The sequence below is a fragment of the Pelodiscus sinensis genome, chromosome 10 (assembly GCF_049634645.1).
Source record: "Pelodiscus sinensis isolate JC-2024 chromosome 10, ASM4963464v1, whole genome shotgun sequence".
Classification (NCBI taxonomy): domain Eukaryota; kingdom Metazoa; phylum Chordata; order Testudines; family Trionychidae; genus Pelodiscus; species Pelodiscus sinensis.
Window position 1 is genome coordinate 44,095,168 of NC_134720.1, and position 21,391 is coordinate 44,116,558.

At 42.7% G+C, this 21,391-nt stretch overlaps 1 protein-coding gene and 1 non-coding gene across 3 annotated transcripts in view; both read left to right on the forward strand.

Moving 5' to 3' along the window:
• Positions 1–21,391, forward strand: part of LOC102449274 (calcium-activated potassium channel subunit beta-2) — a 273,020-nt gene that overhangs the window by 39,599 nt on the left and 212,030 nt on the right. The window lies entirely within an intron of this gene.
• On the forward strand, positions 20,512–20,711 carry LOC112545494 (U2 spliceosomal RNA). The gene has a single exon (XR_003088971.2). It is a non-coding gene; the product is annotated as a U2 spliceosomal RNA (small nuclear RNA).

The window sequence follows — 21,391 nt, forward strand, 5'->3', positions numbered from 1 at the left end:
TGAGCACTCAGTACGTCTGACAGCCCAGCCTCTGGAGAACTGCAAGGCTAGTCATGAGCAATAAACAGCATGAGGCTATAAAGGATACATCTTGCCAGACAAATGTGATTGCTTTTTTTGCTAGAAACAGAAAATTAGTGGGAGAAGAGAACACAGCAGGTGTAATATATTTGCATTTGCGTAAAGCATTTAATACTGCGTCTTAGGAAATCTTCCTTGAAAAATGAATCGAAATTGACTTGGGGAGAAACACTGCCTTGTAGCTTGCAAACAGGCTGAAAGGTTATAAACAAAAGTTAATGGGGAACTGCAAAGTATCAAGTTCAAAGGTTAGAGGAGTCAGTGTTAGATTAGGTCTCATTTAACATTGCTACGGATCTGGAATAAGAAGAAACTGCATGCTAGGGTATGTCTAGACTACACCTCTCTGTCGACAGAGAGATATAGATTAGGCACGTTGAAATTGCTAATAGAGCAGGGATTTAAATATTCTGCACTTCATTAGCATAAACATGGCTGCTGCTTTTTTTCAAAATGAAGCTTTTTTGAAAAAAAAACGGCAGTCTAGTTGCGGATCTGTCGAAAAATAAACCCTTTTTTGAAAGATCCTGTAAACCTCATTTTTTGAGGAATACAGGATAGTTTTGACAGATCCACTTCTAGACTGACATTTTTTTTGAAAAAGCTCCATTTCAGAAAAAAGTGGTGGCCATGTTTATGCTAATGAAGCGTGGGATATTTAAAGCCCTGCTTCATTAGCAATTTTGACGTGCCTGATCTGCATCTTTCTGTCGACAGAGAGGTGTAGTCTAGACGTACCCTTAATGAACTATGCACCTGATTCTAAATTGGGTGGAGTTGGAAACACTTAAAGACAGACAATACAAAGAGCCCAAAAGAAAGACAAGTGCAAAGTAAGGGTCAAGTTGGAAAAATTCAAGCTCTGATGCATCTGGAGAAATATACGGCTACATTCTCTCCTCGCAAAACTCCATTTAAGTCAACAGAGTTACAATATTAATAATAAATCTTAGAACGTAGGTATTCAATGGGTGGTAAAAAGTGGGAAGCAGTAATGCTCAGAGGCACCTGAATTGGCAGAAGATAACTAACCAATTTGACCACATTCATAAACCTTTCATGTTCCCTTTCCCCAAATATGAGACCTCTCAAGTTTTACTAACCTGAGTACTTGTAAAGAGCCAAGCGTAGCTTGGGATATTTGCAAATTGCATATCTTAAATGATGTATCCAATTGTAGAATTCAGAGTTTTCCCTTAGCTATGAAGTTGCATAAGTCATAGCATCATTTTCGATCCGTCACTGGACCACTATAGTTGCTAAGCAACAGAGTGATAATTGGGCATGTTCCTGACCAATGCATGGATCAGGAAGACTTTGCTGAAGAAATTCAGTTGAGTGTTTTGTGATCTATTTGCCAACAATTTGCAACCAGAATAACAGGTGAATATGAGCTGTGAATTATTCATTCAGCTCTCAGCAGCAGTGAAGTAGACAGGTGTTTGCCAGGTGATATGGAAGCAAAAAGGCCAATGCAGTTTTGGACAGCATATACAGAGTTGCCATGTCCCACACCATGGGGTGAAATTGCCCATCTCTGTTGAACTCTGCTGTTCCTGCTCCTGGAACACTGTGTTCAGTTCTGGGAAGCTCATTAAAAAGGAGATATTGAAAAATTGTAGGGAGTTCAGAAAAGAGTAGCACAAATTATCAGGGGGCTGAAAGGATTCATTTATAATGAAAGATTAAAAGAGGTAAATCTGTACCATAAGAGCTACGTAGGTAATACACTGCCACTTGGTAAAGAGATGACTAAGGAGAGACATGACAATCAATGGAGTTTTGAAAGGTGTAAACACCTGCAAGAGAGAAGAATTATTTTGTGCTCAAGGGGGTAAAACAGCGCATTATGGGATGGAAATGAAAAGGGGCAAATTTAGACTGAATAGAAAGGCAAACTTCCTGACAGGGGAACTCTCAAGGATTGCAATATTTAAACACAAAGCCAGAAAATGTAGTATAAGGTTAATCCCATATTGCCAAAGAGATCAGGAAGATGACTTAAGAGATCACTGCAGTATCATGCAGTTTGCTTTAGCAATAACACGGATCTCAAACTGTGGGCTTATATGGCACCCAAGGCAAAGTTAATATGTGTAAGGGCATGTTCCCTCAAACTGGTAGTGACCATCACCCAATGTGAATTTGTTCTGATGAAGCAATGCCTGAAAGTTGATTCCCTATGGATTCATTTTTATGGGTGTCTCTACTGGAGATCCAGACAGATCTGGAATTTTTCCCTTTCCAGGTTGCTGGTGCAGTTGAAATTGCACTCTCTTTAGGCTCTTATACGTACAGTACCTTCACAATCTTAAATACATGTACCCCAATCACAACAACAATAGGCTGAGACAGGCAATCCTTTGACCTTTCCCAAGCAGAATCTCACTAGACTTCTATAGGAATGTTGCCCAAGTAATGAGTGCAGGAGTTGAGTCTCTAACACTCTGTCACTTGAAAGCACCACTGTGATGGCATCCCTGGTTACTCTACTCTATTGGGGGTCATATCTACACTAGGAAATTATTTCAAAATAACTAAATTCAAATTAATAACTCCCAAAATAACAACATTGAAATAGCGCATCCCCACTACAGGGGAGCATTGAAATTAGTCCAAAGCGAGCTCCGTTATTGTGGCTATGCTACCTCAACTTAGAGCCCCAGGAATTACTTTGAATTACTCTGGAGAGTAGTTATTTCAAAATAGCAGCAGCAGAGTGCCCACACTAGTGGTTCTTAGAAATAATTATATTGAAATAAGTGTTATTCTCCAAGGAAAACAGGGGTACAGATTTCTAAATAACGAGCCCATTATTTTGAAATAACGAGCTTGGTATTATTTCGAAATAAGGGGGGTTATTTCAAAATAGCTCCCTAGTGTAGACCAGGGCTTAGAAACTGGGACTAGGCCAGAGTAGCAGCATTCTTACCTGGATTCCTCCATTCCTGGAGATTGTTGGTTCTGCACCTTTGGTAATAAAATCCCCCAAACCGTCTGGTTTTCAGAAACAATAAGGAGTCCTGTGACACCTTGAAGACTAAGGGTATGTCTACAAAGCAAAGTTATTTCGAAATAACAGCTGTTATTTTGAAATAATTTTACCAGGGTCTACACAGCCAAACCGCTATTTCAAAATTAAATTGAAATAGCGGAGGGATTATTTCGAAATTGATAAATCTTATTCCACAAGAAATAGCACCAATTTTGAAATTACTATTTCAAAATAAATGCTGTATAGACACTTAATTCAAAATAGGGGGCCTCCAGCCCTTCCCAGGGTACCCTGGTGGCCACTCTGGGCACAACCAAGAAAACTTTTCTCCCTCACCCCTCCTGGAGCCCTTAAAGGAGTAGACTCTGGCCACAGTGCCTATGCCAGCTCCAAGCCTGCCAGCACAGAGCCAACAGTCACTGCACCTGGCCCAGTGGCCCCAGCATGAGCCAGGCAGCCAGTGCCAGCCAGCCCTCCACCGCTCCCCAGGACCAGTCTGCCAGCTCCCAGGAGCCTACCAGGGGCCGGAAAAGGTGGGTGCCTGCCTGATCCAGTGAGGAGATCAGGGACCTAATTCAGGTTTGGGGGGATGCCTCCAACATCCATGATCTCCGCACTAAATGGAAGAATGCAACTATCTACAGGTGGATGGCTGTCAGCCTGGCTACCAAAGGCCACATGCAAACCTAGGAGCAGATTCACATGAAAATCAAGGAGCTGCAGCAGGTGTGTGCCAGGGCCAAAGGGGGCAGCTCCCAACCAAAGGCAGACCCAGACCCCTGCCCCTATTTTGATGCCATAGACTGCATCCTGGGGGGAAGCAGGATGGTAGTGCCCCCCAGGTGGTCATCAACCCTGAGGCAGAACTTGCTGCCTTCTGCTGCTCCAGCCCCTGCTGCCTCCCAAGCTATCACTCCTCCTCCCACTCCTTCTTCCTCCCCACTCTCCCCACACCCCCAGTGATGCCAAGGCCCCCTCACCCACAGCACTGGGAGACAGTTCAGTGCTGGGAGACAGTCCCCAACCCAGTTTTGTTCAATAAAGAGGCTTTGTTGTAATGAACACATGTCTTTTACTGTACAGCAGGAAGGGGGGGGTTAAGGAGGGGTAAGTGGAAGGATGTGAGGGAGGAATGAGGCACAAGACCCCAGTGGGGCACACCAGGGAGACTGTTACTGCCTGCAGAATGTGCTCCCTGGCTTGCAGCAACACGTCCAAGAGAAGCACCAGAGTGCCCAGGGGCAGCTCCAGCTCCATGCTGCAGAGTGCTGTGGTGTCCTGAGTGAGGGCAACCAGAGCACACAGAGAAAAAAATGCTTTGCTGTCTCTCAGCAAGGTAGGCAAGCAAGCAGGGAAACCTTAGAACCAGCTGTCTGGGGGTGAGAGGCCTTTAATCACAGGTCTCAGATAGCCTCAGGCAGCAGCCCCACAAGGTAACTCCTGACCTGATGCCCTGCCAGAACCGATTCTAGATGGCCTTAAGTGCGATTCAGTGTCCTATCAGTGTGGATGCGCTATTTCAAAATAGCAAAACGCTATTTTGAAATGCATTTTGTGTCTAGATTCGTTATTTCGAAATAAGCTATTTTGAAATAACTATTTTGAAATAAGATAACTCAAAATAATGCTGTAGTGTAGACATACCCTAACAGATTTATTAAGACAAAAGATTTCATGGGAAAAACCCATTTCATCAGATAAACTGGAGTGGAACTTACAGAAGCAGGGGTAAATATAAGGAAGAAGTTGCTTTTGTTAATGAAGCTCATCAAGTCAGGGTGTATTCAAGGGGTAACAATTCTACATCAGGTGAGCATTCCCCTTACCTTGAGGGCTAAATTTTGCTTTTGGTTGGACCCAATAGAATTTCTTTACCACAAACAGGGATTGCAAAGAGCTTAGCAAGGCAGAACATTAATCTTTCCCAATGGCTGCCCTTGAAGAAGCAAGTTTTGTCTATATTGTCCATGGTGGTTGCTAAATGTGAAGTCAAATGAATGACTTTGTATCACTATGAGACACTTTCAATTTGTATTCTATCTTCATATGTGATCGTGTCTTTTGCTTGTAAGCAATTTTTTTAGTTTTGTGTGTATATATTTTTGTATCCTTGTCTTCTCATTAAAATTTCCTCTTCATTATAATGTATTTCAGTAACATTTCCTCCATAATGGAGCTCACAGAGTACATCCCAACTAAAAAGAATTGAACAATCTGCACACGTAACCAATTATAATTGAAACGTATTAAGTTTAATTGCATATGTTGACAAACATTGCATTTGCTACCACAGATTATGTATTTTACTCTGATTGTATCATTAATTAATGAAAGGCTGGTACCATTTTGCAGGAAATCAATTCTTGATTTACATAACAACAACTGACATAAGAAAACTGTTTTGGAGAATCACAAGATAAAACTTCTTACTTTTTGTTTCTTTCTAAGTGTTTAGAAAAGCTATATATGTTATTGTCACAGTAAAATGGCTGACCAAGTATTATTTTATCAACTACAATTGATACAATTAATTACATAGTAAAAGCATGTTAATCTGATTTAATGATTAATCAGCCTAGGTTATTAACCAATCACGTAGTGTTTTAGTATCATGTGCTGGGAAGAGCTGCAGGAGACACTTAAAAGAGCAAATTGCAGCTCATGAGACTGAATATCACTGGACTAGAGTTTGATCTGATACAGAGCTTTAAGGGTAATGTTGATAGCTAATTTGATTTCTGGACCACTGAGGTCTGAGTATCACTGCTCACTTCTGCAGTCACATGCCTGTGACAGGCAACAAATCTTAGGGTGTGTCTAAACTACATGGCTCCATCAATGGAGCCATGTAGATTAGGCTGATCGGCAAAGGGAAATGAAGCTGCGATTTAAACAATCGCAGCTTCATTTAAATTTACATGACTGCTGCGCTGAGCCAACAAACAGCTAATCAGCTGTTTGTCGGCTCAGCGCGCTAGTCTGGACGCTCCCGCACCGACCTGAAAGCCCTTTATCGACCTCCCCGTTATGCCTCATAGGATGAGGTTTACCAGGGAGGTCGATAAAAGGCTTTCATGTCGACAGGGGAGCATCCAGACTAGCGTGATGAGCCGACAAACAGCTGATCAGCTGTTTGTCGGCCCAGTGCGGCAGCCATGTAAAGTTAAATGAAGCCACAATTATTTAAATCGCGGCTTCATTTCCCTTTGCCGAACAAACAAATCTACATGGCTCCGTTGATGGAGCCATGTAGTTTAGACGTACCCTTAAAGCCAACACAAGGCAGCAGGCTTTTAGACTGGCACTATGCTCTTAGCTGAACTTTTCAGGCCAAATTAATTTCAGTGGTCAACACCAATGTTGTGCTCAATTCAGCTACTTCTAGATAGGCCCAAGAAAATCAACAATAGAACACCACTTGTCATCACCTGCCTCCAACTCAGGCTCCTTCAAGGGTATGTCTACATTTGCACCCTACTTTGAAGTAGGGTGCAAGTGTAGACATACCCCAATGCATTATCAATAACCTACAACCTATACTGGAACATGATGCCACACTCCGAGAGGCTCTGGGTGAAAGACCTGTACTGTCCTATAGACAACCACCTAACCTCAAGAAGATTCTCAATAACAACCACAGGGCATACCACATTAAAACTAACCCTGGAACTTTCCCTTGCAACAAACCCCATTGCCAGCTTTGTCCACATATTTACTCTGGAGACACCATCACTGGACCTCACCATGTCAGTTATACGATCAAGGGCTCATATTCCTGTATGTCCAGCAATGTAATATATGCCATTATGTGCCAACACTGCCCCCTCTGCAATGTATATTGGTCAAACTGGTCAGTCACTTCACCAAAGAATCAATACTCACAAATCAGACATCAGGAATCTCCACACACACAAACCTGTCAGCCAGCATTTCAATCAAGTTGGTCATTCCCTTAAAGACCTGACAGTATGGGTCTTACTACAAAGAGACTTTAACACCAGATTACAGAGGGAGACCTCAGAATTTTTATTTATGCTAAAATTAGACAGGTTGCAAATGGGCCTTAATCGAGATTATAATTATTTTACACATTACAAAGACAGCCTCCCCACTTCTCGATATTCATAGTGACCCCCAGATTAGCCACTCAACTGACTCTTGCAGTAAGCAATTTCCTCCTTTCTTGTCATTCCACCCACCTCACCCTCACCTTCTGTTCTATGTAGCTGATATGTCAGTTTGTCTTTTTTCATTGTATCCCTCTCTTATATAATGGTCATGCCAATTCGCTTTCAGAATATGATCTGAAGAAGTGGGTCTGCCCCATGACATATGCACTTGACTACCCATTTTGTGCATATGCTTAGGTGCCTGCTTTTCTTTGGCTATATGGCCATTTTTGTTACTGAGCAATTAGATGAGATCAGCAGATGCTAAATAATTTGAGGAATGGGGCTTGGATATTACATAGGACTGGAAAATCTGGCGGCAGATTGCATTGTTTTGGTACAATGTCATTTGGGCAATAGGTGCAAAATCTAGCAGTTGCCTAGTTTGTCCTCAGGTATTACAGAAACAAGAGCGTCTAAATAATATAACGCTTCCTGGGGGAAAAACAGTATATTCCAAAATTTTATAGAATTTTAATAGCTTTTGATTTGTCTATCTAGTGCAGGGTTTCCCAACCTATGGGTCAGGAACCAAATATGGGTCACCATTACATTTCAAAAGGGTCGCCAGGTGTCTCCCCCAGGTGGCTCTTAAGGAGCCATTCACACATTTTTTTGAATTGCTTTGGGTCAACAAGTTTTCCTGAATTGTCGAAATGGGTCCCCATCTGGAAAAGGTTGGGAACCGCTGATCTAGTGGCTGAATATATTTATTCTAGTGTACTGATAGCTGATAGAGATTTTTCCACATAATATAGATGCATACATTATTCTGCTTTTTCTTCACATGTATTCAACTTGCAGACTCTAAGCACCTACGCAGGGTATATAATTACCCTAAAACGTTGTCCTTCAGAATCAGTATTGTATTGGGGCATATAATGACAAAGCCACAGACTATAGGTGTCAGTCAGAGGCTCCTCAAGCTATTCATGCTTTGCTTCCTCACAAGAAAAGGGTTTCTTCCAACACAGAATTCTCACATATTCTGGAGATCCATCCATTTACAGATGACCCCACAATATGGATTTTACCTCAACAAATGTAATTTTCCTTGGCTCTGAATCCACAGTACAGTATATTATTATACTCTGGATCTGGGGAAGAGTGGGGGGCAGACAAATCAAAGCACACATGATGTGTCCAGTTGGTGGGGGAAATTGCTCATAGCCTTGATTTAAGAAAACACAGCACAAGCATTGACAAGCCTCACAGTTAACCTGTAAAATAAGTCAGTACTGTTATCCAGAACAGATGCAAAAATTAAGACCCAGCAAGGTAAAGCCCCTGGCCCGAGATTACACAGAAAGCCTGTGGTGAAGCCAGTAATAGAATACATATCTCACAACACCCAGGCTTGTGCTTTTAACCACAAAACTATACTTCATCCCTTCAGGCCTCCTGAAGAGAACTCTAGCTTTTATCAGTAGTCAAGAAGGGGCCTTGGTAATGGACTTAGATACCAAGTTGTTGGACAATCCTGGAGCCTGCTGATAGATTAATGGCTTTTATGTTCTCTGACGGATTTACAGAGAATCTCTGAGGACATAATTTGGACAGTCTGGGTTCTTCCATGCCATTTTGTTCTGATATATTGAATTTTTGATAACTACAAAGCTCTCCTGAGGGAATGAGGATCTGTAGTAGTGTTGTGTGGAATTAAGTACTGCCACATGGTTCTCTGTTTACAGCAGGCAGATTTATGTTTTTTATGCTTCCAGGATTTATGTAGGGATTTTATTCCCGTTATTAATTCTTGTTGGTTGTGATGACTCACTGTAAATATATTTTGAAGCGTCAAGTGCTTTCAGGGAATAATGAAAAGTTGAGATGTGTCTAACTGTTCAAACCTGGAGGATCTTATGGTTTGCTCTAGCCTTACCTTACCTCTAAGGGATGGCTATATATCCAACAGCACTGCTGATAATCCACCTTTTGCTGGATTTTATATTTACTGTGATTTATAGCAATTGGCTGTGAGATGAAACCAGGTTTGACTGAACTATTTTGATTTGCACAGGTCTAAACTGAGTAAAGGTGCAATATCATAACTCTCTTCCTATATTTTTTCCTCAGAAATTGTTATCCTCCATCTCACATCTAAAACTAGGCCCTGATCCTCTGAATGGTCAGACCCTTGCACCTGCAAGCAGCTGTAACCAATGTTTGCCAGAGGAAGAGCTGCTACTAAGCTCATACTTTTAAAAGGGCGAAGAGTATGTAGATGCGTATTTGGGGGCATTGTGACTCCTGCGGTACAGGAGGGATTTGGAGAGAACAAAAAACCCCACTTTATGGTATATTCTCCAGTCAATGTGTTCTGTATTTGCATTACTTAAAAGAAGAGGGAGGGTTTTCAGACCAGTGAAAGCAATGAGATTGTTTATGAATCCCTTGCCAAATGTCTTGCTTTAAATCAAAGCCATTTTAATTAAATAAGCTCAAAAAGCTCCTGCATCCAACAAACTAGACTTTTTGCATTTGCACAATTGAAAAATGGCCAAACATACTATCTATCTTTTTTCGGGAGGGGCGGGGAATAAGTTGTCAAAAATATTTGCTCCTTGACTGAGACCTTTTCTGCCAAGCCTCAGGGCTGCCGGAAATTTTTATGTTTGAAGCTTAGTGGACTCAACCCCCAGAAAAGAAAGCGGTTTGTTGTCGAGGTGCTGGCACAACCTTAACTCGTGCCGAACAGCTGGAGAATCTAGAAACCACATCCTGACTTGAAGCCGACAGGGAGGAGAGTGAATTCTGCAAAGAGCCAAAAGAGCCTTGAACAAAGTGAAAGGAACTGAAATTGGATGGACTATTTTAAAGGCAGGAGATGGCAAACAGGATGGTTGGTAGGATTACGTGGTGCTTGCTTGCACAGTGATTAATGAACCAGACCAGCAGCTTGGTTGTCAGGGACTGAAAGCCAATCACATCCGCAAGGGTCACTTGGACATTTAAGTCCATGAGAGTCAAGCCTCTACTGAAATCCACACTGCAGCCGGTCCTTTCTTCCCTTCCCTACCAACCACCTCTTCTCCCAATAAGCACTGAGAATCCCAGCTCCTCAAATACATTCATACCATTGGACTTTATTGGATTTTTGGGGACGAGGCGCGAGGGATCAGGTGGGACAGAGAGTTAGGAAAGTTGCCTGTTTGGAGGAACGTTCATCTGGTTCCCAACCCTGATTGCACCTTACCTTACATGGTTGTTGAAATGTCATGAACAGGGGGCAGAGGTTACGGGAATGCTTGTAATCTTAAATCCCAGGCTCATAACTGGGAAGTTTGAAACGTGGTATGAATATTTTGCACTAGTTGTAATAATCTACAGCACCAGGAGACTCTGGTTGTTGGGTGATTTGGTCTTTTTATCTGCTGTTCTGTGATAATCTCCTGGTCTTTCAAATGGCAGAAATCCCAGAAGATCATCACAGACCTGTGGATGAAACAAAAGAAGTGTCCTGCATGGAAGACTATTTGGCATATTTCCAGACATTAGCAAATACAAAACCCCATCAGCCCAAAGAAGCATTAGGAGTTTATGATGCAGAAATAACTGACTGCATGTGACGCATTTCCAGCTGATGGTGAGCCATCCATTAGAAGAGAATATTTCTAATGTTGTGTGGCTGGATTTGACTTCATTGCTGCAGGCCAAATAGCGTGGACATGAGGCAAGTGCTTCAGAAGCATAATTGTCATCCACATGCAAACAGGACAGAGATCAGAAAGCAGTAGGAATAATTATCCCTCAGCCATATAAAATACAAATGAGGTGATGGGAAAAAAACTTCAATAGCCAAGTTTGTGCGGCTTGTCTCGACTATTGTATCACCTCTTCTGGCTTCATCTAGCTCTAAGGCATATCCTCAAATGGATGTAAACCTTTTATGAGCTGACTGATTTGAAACATCCTCTTGGAGGTCAAATGAACCAATTGAAAGGCATTGAGGCGCTGAAACATTTCATAGCCATTTTAACAAAAGGGAAAGGAAGCGCTCTCATTCTCCAACAAACAAAGTGGGCATGCCAGGGTTTAGAATCACAGCATTCTGCCTACTCATTAGCAAATGGAGCCATCCTGCCGGATCAAGAGGCTTAAAGCACTTTACAGGTACTTAGGGTGTGTCTACACAGCACCATTAGCTCGACATAAGCCATACAATTTGCGCTATGCAAACTGTAGCTTATTTTGAGAGTATTTTGAAATAGCTTATTTCATAATTTGGCACTGTCTACACAGTGCCAAATTTTGAAATAACATGCTATTCTGAAAATCCCCTTAATCCTTTTGGAACGAGGGATACCAGGATATTGGAATAAGTTGCCTGTTATTTCAAAATCTATTTCAAAATAACGGGCTGTTTAAATAGACATGCAATAGCTATTTTGAGGTACTTTTAGTATCCTGAAATAGCTCCACAGTGTAGACATACTGTTAATCCTTCCCTCCCCTCCCCCAAGTCATTCTGACATAGCTAAGCCCTGAATTTAGTTAATTAAAAAAAAAGGAAAAATATCATTCTGTGCTTCCATGTGTGTGGTGCAGATGACAATACACTATTGCACCATAAAAGACTAGCTCTCTGGTACATTTTGTTCACAAGATCATTATTCATTCATAGAGTGTGACAGTGGATTGGAAGGGAGTTTATTTTCTCTGCAAGAGTTCTGAGTCTGAAGCTGAAAGATAACCCCCATTTGGATGGACACCCTGAATATTATGAATATGGTGAGCATGCCCCATCCTAAGTTCTATCCTATCCCATGATGGTACCTCCCCAAAAAATCTTCACCTTGGCTGGATGAGAAATATGCCAGCCACTGCTTCTCTATTCTGAAAGTTCCTGGCATTTGTCAGATTGTAAGTAAGGGTGAGCCAAAAGCCAAGCAAAGTGAATAATGGGCCTTATGTCCTTAAACACTGATTTTCTTATCCTCAGGATCCCTTTCATCCTTCTAGTTACTACTTTTGGTCAAACAGAAGTTTCAAGCACTTATCTGACATAGACTTTTAGATTTTTCTGATAAAGCAAATCTGAAGAAATAGCAGCACCAGTTGTAGAGGATGTAAACCCATTTGAAAGTGCATTTCTTAGCTCTCTTGGCTGGAGAGGCTCCAATGGTCTTGTGATAGCACCAAATTGAAAGGAGAGTTGGGGTGATCCCTTTTGTCCTCACTAGCTATCACAAATCAGGATGGAGTTGCCATCTTTGTCCCTGTGGCACATAGAAATACTTCTGGAGAGTAATGTCATAGATTCACAGAACACTAGAACTGGAAGGGACCTCGAGAGGTCATCAAGTCCAGTCCCCTACCCTCACAGCAGGACTAAGCACCATCTACCTCATCCGTGATAGATGTTTGTTTAACCTGCTCTTAAATGTCCAGTGATGGACATTCTACCACCTCCCAGGGCAATTTATTCCAGTGTTTAACTACTCTGAGTTAAGAAATTTTTCCTAATGTCCATCTAAACCTTACTTGCTGCAATTTAAGCCCATTGCTTCTTGTCCTATCATCAAAGGTCAAGGAGAACAATTTTTCTCCCTCCTCCTTGTAGCACCCTTTTAGGTACTTAAGATCCTAAACTTTAGGATATACCAGTTTTCACCTAAGTGTTAGGTATTTTCCAAATGCTTTCTGCATGAGCTATAGCTTTGGACCCTTCTACATGGTCTTCACAACTCTGCCCCATCCCTACTCTCATTTCAAATGCTACCAGTTGAACACTGCTACACTATCAAACTACTCTACATGTTCTTCATGGATGAACTGTAAACATTTCCAGAAAATTGGCCAAAGGTCTTCACTTCCTCTCTTGGTTGTGCTCATAGTCCTCGGAGGAAAAGTCTGTAGCTGGCTAAATTGGTGGGCTTATTTTCGGAGATCCATGCTCAATTGTGGACAGTCCATTGTTGAGCGACACTACTGCACGGTGATCATTCTCATCAAAGTGAGTCAAGAAATACTTCAGCTGCATGTGACATTTCAGCCAACCTGCTACTCTTTGCTGGTACCTCTTACATGAGATGAGGGTGTGTCTAAGATACAGTGGTGTTGCAAAAACACTTTAAATGCTGTAGCCTCAGCCCTGGTATGCTCCTCTGGCTATGTCTAGATGGCAGCTTTCTTTCAGAAGAAGCTTTTCCGGAAGAGATCTTCCAAAAAAACTTCTTCTGATAGAGAGCATCTACACTGCCAAAGTGTATTGAAAAAGTGATCTGCATTTTCTAAAGATAGTGTCCATTCAGTGTGGATGCTATTTCACATTTAAGCTGTGATTACTATGCATGGAGTGGCCACCAAGGCACTTGTGCTTTTTCCTCTTTCCTCTTCTTTCAAAAGAACTCCCTCTTCCCCGTCCACAAACAACTTTTTCTGAAAGAGCTCTTTCGGAAAAAGGTTTCTTCCTCGAAGAAAAATGTTTACCAATGTCAGAAAAAACCCTCTCTTCTTTGATTTTTTTTCAAAAGAACGCGATTGCAGTGTGGATGTAAGTGAAGCTTTTTTGGAAAAATGGCTGTTTTTCCAAAAAAAATGTAGTGTAGACATAGCCTCTGAGAAAAGCAACTTTAGGAGTTGAATGGAAACAGAGTTTAGGATCAAATCAGTTATATTTTATGGGAGTTCGATAATAGTGTTTGTCGATCATAGTTTGAATCCCTTAGTTATGAAAAACCACACCCCTTCTTTCCAAGGTGTAGGTTACAAGACAACAGCCTTTCTGCGGTAACTGCCAAAATGGAGGCGTGGAACAGAGTGTATTTTGTAAAGGCTGATTCTTTCAGTTCATTTCAAGTTGCTGACACCCTCTAACGTGCACACCACAGCTATTCAGACATGGACGGATGAAGCTGATCTTGAGCAGGTGCTTTCTATTATTCTGAATGATGATAAAACTTTCTCTCAGCTGCTAAACTGCAAGGGAAGGACTTTACAAAGTCTATGCTAATCCAAAAGATGACATTATGTCCAGCCTTTTGAGGGACAATTGAAACAAAGGCCCTTCTGCAGACAGATTTCCTGCTCATGTGCTCCAACGAAGTCACAACAGACAAGCCAGCCAACCTCAGTTCTCTACCTTTTCCTTTTTCTGTACAATGTTTTAAAAGAGATGAAGTGTGCCACCATCTTTCTTTTGGATGGTACCTGTGATTGGGCATTGTAGTTATCAAGTACACAGTCAGGATCTGGTATAATCCATTTCAGAGGACTGTGTTTTAGGACAATAATATCAGAAACATATTTGTTCCAAATGAAAGAAGCTGGAGATGTACTAGGAAAGAAATCTGTTTCCTTTATATATTAACAGCACCACCCCTCAGCTCTTTCAATGCCAGCCCAAAATCAACAAGTGGATAAAGAGCAGCTGGCTAAAACTGCTCTTGGGCAGGACTGTGGCAATGCTAGGGTAAAGAGGGGAGTGCTTGAAAGAACTTCTCTCCTCCACGGCACAACTCACTGTCAATGGCATCTGTGTTAGATGGCTACATTAGTCTGCAGCCTTGAGGTCCTTTTGAACATCTCAGTGTTATTAGGTGTCTAAATACCCGTGACAGTCAAAATGCCACTCTTGTCTTTCAGCTAGGGTATGTCTAGACTACATCCCTCTGTCACCAGAGGGATGTAAATTAGACATACCGAAATTACTAATGAAGCAGGGATTTAAATATCCTGTGCTTTATTAGAATAAAAATGGCTGATGCTTTTTGCCGACGCGGCACTTTGCCGACAAAAAGCGGCAGTCTAGATGGGGATTGGTCAACAAGGAAAGCCTTTTCTGACTGATCCCTTATGTCTCGTGCAACGAGGTTTACAGGATTGGTCAGAAAAGGCTTTCCTTGTCTACTGATCCCTGTCTAGACTGCCACTTTTTGCCAAGTAAGTGCCGCATCGACAAAAAGTGGTGGCCATTTTTATTCTAATTAAGTGCAGGATAGTTAAATCCCTGCTTCATTAGCAATTTCAGTATGTCTAATTTACATCCCTTTGGTGACAGAGAGAGGTAGTCTAGACATACCCCTAGTGTCCAAAAGAGGGTGTTCCAGTCTATCAAACACAGTGTCCACACTCCAGCCTCTATCATAATGACTATGTTGATTCATGATTTCCCGACTTCCTGGACTGTCTTTTTGCCACTCTTCATAGAGATAAATGAAGCCCATCCCCTGAAAAAGGTCCAGCTCATCTTCCACTTCCTGAACTGCTAGAACATCACTCTCCCCTTCCTATTCTTAGTGGACTATTCTGGTGATATTCCCAATCTACTGTTCCCGACTTGACTAAATGGGAAAGGAGGAGATTGCAGTTGCCCTTACCCATAAAAATGCGACAGTGAGGAGGATAAAACCCTGTTAGGTTCCCCTCGTTGAGTTTCCTTGAAATCTTCCATTCAGAGAGGCAGATGCAAAGCCCCTCTGAACCCCCAAGATGCACATTCATCTCAGGGACCTGCCAGAGAGTTGTTTGGGCTGAGGCCTCTGTGATGACTCTAATGCACCTTCCACTCTTCTTCCCACTCCATCTGCTGGGCAGTGTGGTTTCCACAAGCTGCACTCCCAGGAAATTCTGCTGTGGCGTCCGCCTCTATAGCCCAATTTTGTATTCTCTTGGGCACACCAAGAGGACCTGTGGGTTTGAGGTGGAAGGGAGATGCAGCTCATACACAAGCACTTACACTGACTGCACTTAGCTCACTTCTTCCCTCCCTGCTCTCCACCCCCTAATCCTGTACTTTGGGGAGAACCCACTGAGGCATTCCTCCAGAGCAAGAGACAGTGCAGCAAAGATAGTTGACTCCTTCCCCCGTCCCCTATTGGTAGAGAACAGGAAAAATCCCTTTGTGAATTTGGAGAAACTATTGAAAATAACTGTTATGCCATGTCTTCAGCATTATGTCTCCAAAGAATTTGTCTGACTGGAGATCTGTACATCTGTATCGGTACAGTGTACAATTACTTAAAATACAAGGGAGTGAGAGGTAGAAAGTATCTTCCTAAAACCATGTATTTATTTAACTAGTGGGGATCACACACTTCCTAGCATGCATGAGCTGAGTTTATTGCATGCTGGAGCTCCTAACATCCCTCAGCTTTTCCTTGCAAACTCCATATGTGCCACCTTCCCCTGGCTGGGGCCTTCTGTGCCCCATAGTCTTCCCTCCTCCCATACCAGCATCCCCATTCTTCCCCTTGCCAGACACCCCACTTTCCCCATGGCAGGGGCTCTGCGTGTGCCCCTTTGTTCCCCACAGCAGGGTGTCCCAAATTTCTCCTCATCTGGGGTTCTGTGTGCTTTCCCACACCTCTACCCTATTCAGTGGTCTCACAATCCACCCCAGCCATCATGGCAGGAGTTCTGTTTGTGCACCCATTGCTCTCTTCTCCCATGTCTCCCATATTCCTTCCCAGATTTCAAGTCTCCACAGTCTCTCCCCCATTATGGCAGGGGCTCAGAATACGCTCCTATTCCTTTCTTCCCCCATTCTAGTCTTCCCAATTCTAACCTCCCCCATTGCAGCATCCCCCATAGCAGGAGTTGTACACCCCCTCCCACCAAACAAGGTTTTCCATACTTACCCGTAGGCCAGTCCCCCTTTCTCCATATTCCTTCCCATACACCATCATTCTTTCTGTCTGGGTGATAAGTCATTCAGAGTGGCACCTTATTAAACTCTGTTGGGAGGATGAGCAGAGAAAGTGTAGCTGGAAGATGCTACTGCGTACCATCAAGCCGTTGTTTGATTGCTAAGCCTTTGTAAAGGTACTTCAAGCTGTGGCTGTTCTAAAGAGCTGGCAGGGGGCTTCATGTGTCCTTCTCCATTTTAGTTTTCCAATTTCACCCCTAAATCAAGAAGATTCTGGTGATTAATGCCTAGGAAATTCCATAGCAATAGAGAGGTAGCCATGTTAGTTTGATCTTGCTAAAACAAAAGGAAAAACTATGTAGCACTTTAAAGACTAAGAAGATGGTTTAATAGGTGATGAGCTTTCGTGGACCAGACCCACTTCCTCAGATCATATTCTGGAAGAGAATTGGCATGACCATATATACCAAAGGAACACAATGAAAAAAGTGTATTCCTTTGGTATATATGGTCATGCCAATTCTCTTCCAGAATATGATCTGAGGAAGTGGGTTTGGCCCACGAAAGCTCATCACCTATTAAACCATCTTCTTAGTCTTTAAAGTGCTACATAGTTTTTCCTTTTGTTTTAGGAAATTCCATGAAGTTTTGGAATTGATACAATGTGGCATTCAGAAGTGATCGTGTGACTGACGGACAAAGACATGCCTTAGAGCTGTGTGTAAAGCCCTTTTGCAAGTGTGGTCGGTTAGCCAAGTGCAGTTTTGCATACAGTATTTGTGTGGTCAAAAGTTCTTTTTGGTCATTTCAGCGTTAACAGCAAAGAGCGCGGGACACAATAGAACCCATGGCAGGAGAGTGGCTGGTCATATATACCACTAAATAAAACAGCCCATCAGGATGCAATAATGTCCTCCTTAGACATCAGTCACTGAGTCTGAAACACTCTGAATTGGCTCAAGATGACTCTGGGTATGTCAACACTACAATATAAGTTCTGTGTTAGTGGGACTCGAGTCAGCTGCCCCGTATTCGGGAACTTGGGACTTCAGCGTACACTCTGTTTTTAACCTATGGTGAGACATTTCTAACCTGTGCTCAAATCTGGGGTGCTGGTGTCCAAACTGCAACACAGAGACCCAAGTCAAACCAACCATATCCCAGTAGGTGGTCTCTTTAACTCTATGAACATGATGCACTGCGGGAAAACTTCACTGCCAACCCTACACAGTGCAGGAAGTTTGAACAGCCCACCAATGCAGCCTGAGGAGCTGTCATTTTGGTTTGTGCACTTCTAGCTGCTGGAGACAGCAGCATGGGGAAGGCATCTTTTCTAAGGAACTTCTCTTGCTCGTCCTTGCACGTCTGTGTTAGGAAACTCGCAGGGCATCCACGAGGCCTTGGTGGATTTTCTCTTCCACCAAAAGGTCATGATGAATTTCCTGGTGGAGCAGTCAAAAGATGAGGAAAAGGACCCTTAGCATGGGAGACTCTCACTGGGGTATGCTGCTTAATACAGTTGGCATAGCTGCAGATGTCCTTACATAGACCAGTGTCAGTGGTGCAAGGACATCTGCACAGACTGATGGGATTACAGCATCCTGCAGACTTGGGAAGGCCATTGATAGGTCCAGCACTTTCACAGGAAGAGCTTTACGAACAGCCTAGCCCCACCGTCCAGTGTAAAGAGACACAAGAAAGGTCAGCCTTGTCAGTCCAGAAGTGAGTTGCAATAACCATCTGGAAGTTGCCTGCCTCAGACTGCTACAAGTCCCTTGCCAAGTAGTTTGAGTTGGAAAGTCAACTGTGGGTAAAGTGCTGCTGGTGGTATCTAAGGCAATCAGATGTCTAGTTTGCCCCCATGTAGCAGGCATTAAAGATATTCCAGGAGTAATTGCTGGCATGGGCCCAGAACTTGCCCTCCTCAAGAAGCACATGAGTACCTCAACTGGAAAGAGTACTACTCCCTTGTTATGCAGGCCCTCATGGACCATAGAGGCTGATTTATGAACTTCAGTGTGGGCTGTACTGGAAAAGTTCACAATCCCAGAGGTTTTCACCACTCTGGAGTCCACATTCATGGACAGTTGGGACACTATTCCCACCAAATAACATTTAAATAAACACTGTCCCCACTGTTATTCGGGGGACTCCAAGTAACCCATTTTCTTTGGTTTATGAAACTATTCATGGAGTTCAGAGTTCCTGGCAAAAGACAATTTAATCATACTCCCAGCAGATGTAGAATGCTTACTAAATGTGCCTTTGGCTTATTAAAATCATGCTGGAGATGTCTACAGACCCATTTGAGTGCCAGTGTCATCAGTGCTATCCACACTATAGTGGTTTGCTGTGCTCTTCACAATCATTGTGAAGCGAGAAGTGAGCCAATTGCCCCAAATTCTGCTCATTTTCCCAGGTGTAGCTTCATGGACTTTGTTGGCATTAAAGCTGAATATAGGCTGGTGTAACTGAAAGCTCAGTCGGGCCCTCACTGTCTTTATCAAGTTGAGAAATGAAATTTGGATTCCCCCTACCCTGAGAGTCGATCTTGACTAATGTGCTTGAGTTTCTCATTACTGATCTCCTCGAAGAAAGCAGCAGCCGTCTTGCTTTTACCGGGATTTCCTGAAGGAGGACGACAGCAATAGGTTGCACATTAATTTTAGAGCAGCCACTGCAAATGATCACTGCCGTTCATCTCTTTTGCAGCATGCAGACCAAACATTACACACCAGGGGCCAAATTGCACTGCAAGCTGAGGGAGCATGCTAGTTCATTTCCCACTGGCCGTGCGATATCTACCTGCAGATAGTTTTAAAAACTGTTGTCCATGTGACAAGCACTCACCCATGGATAGTCAGGAATTAAAGCCTCAAGCATAGTTACAAGCATTCAAGTAAGGTTTTAGTGTATTGTTGCTTTAAGTGTAAGTCCAGGGATGGGATGCTGCTTTCGTGTCAGAGCGAGTGCTGGAGGAGCAATGTAGCGGCAGTGTGTGAGGCTCTGATTTGATTCTGCACGCCACTGTAGAGGTTTGTCACAGTGCTGCCCTGCAATCTCAAACAAACAAACCTCAACAGCAAACTTCAATACTGTCACAGGCTGGCTTTCGAGAAGTATGTTAAAGGTGAGCAGGTTTTCTTTAATAAGCTGGCTGAAGAGTAAAAAAGGACAATATCATTCCTAAGGCAACTGATAAAGACAGGGAGCCTAGAACATCAAAGCTCCACTGTGTGTTGCCTGAGAAAGATCTGCACACACTAAGTACAGGATAGCATCTATCAGGCACTGCTTTAATAATTCCCTTGCCTGACTAGCAAGAGTCCCCTCCACATTGATTGTGGCTTGTCAGTAACATTATGGAGTCCGAGCCGCACTTCCGCAGTGAGCATCAGACAGAAGAGAATAGAACTTGATTTGATTTTATCCAGGGTAGCACCTTTCATACTTGACAAATCCCAGAGCACTTTACAGACTGAGACCTATCTACCCACAAAGACTTTGTGCTATTTTAATAAAGACCAACAATTAAACCTGATTATAGTAGAGGCTTTGCATTTGTCTTAGAGGGATAGAAATATTGTATTGTATGTTAGAATCACTACTACTGCTAATATTAGTGAGACATCTGAATGCCCGTTATTCGGTTACAGTTATATATTTTCTTTGTCTGCAGAGTCTTTTGGCTAAGATCAAATGCAATGTGGCTACAATTAAGCATAGTGTTTGTTCGTACCAGTTTAATACCTGATATGTTCTCTGTGTGAGAACTATCTATTAAATGGATTTTTGAAGCAGGCAGCTGAAATAGGCACTTGCTCCATTCACTTCATGCACAATCTGGTATTGCAGTGCTTCTAGGGAAGTAATCACTGTGGTGAGTTGTCTGGCCTTTGCTGAGGGATTATATTAGAGAGTGAGATCTGCTTGGGTCTGTAAGAGGTGACTGAGCTATTTGACCATAATGCTTGGCCAGGAGCATAGAGGAGGAAGGGGATGAGCAACATTGGTGAAAAGGGGAGATAAAAATTCTAGTCTTCTGTGCAGAAATAATGGCAACACTGTTTGAAAGAGAAAAGAAGTAAATAAACGTGCTATGTGAGATAAATGGTGCCACAAAGGTATTTGTTCCTCCATTATCAGATCCCTCTCTCTTTGTCCAAAGGGTAGAGCATTGAGTTTTAACTGGCTCGCTTTTCCAAGAGCTATATGGAATGTAAGCAAGGCAACTAAGTACACAAAATATCTCTTTCTCTGGATGACCATGAGGGAATTCTGGGGAGTGAATCAAGGAGTGGCAATGAAATAGTGGCGGAGGGCACTGTGTGTTTATTTCTACTTTGGAGCCCAGCTGTGTACCAACATTGGAACCAACTCCACAGAGCTGAGTCCTACCGCCCCTAACGTGGATGACATAAAGTGAGAGGCAGTCCCAACATTGAGGGCTTTGTCTTATAAAAGCACCTATTACTGCTCATCCTGAGCTGATTTTTCACACTTACTATCTGGTCACACTGGTGACACATGGCACTGAAGTCACAGGGTTGCTGTGTT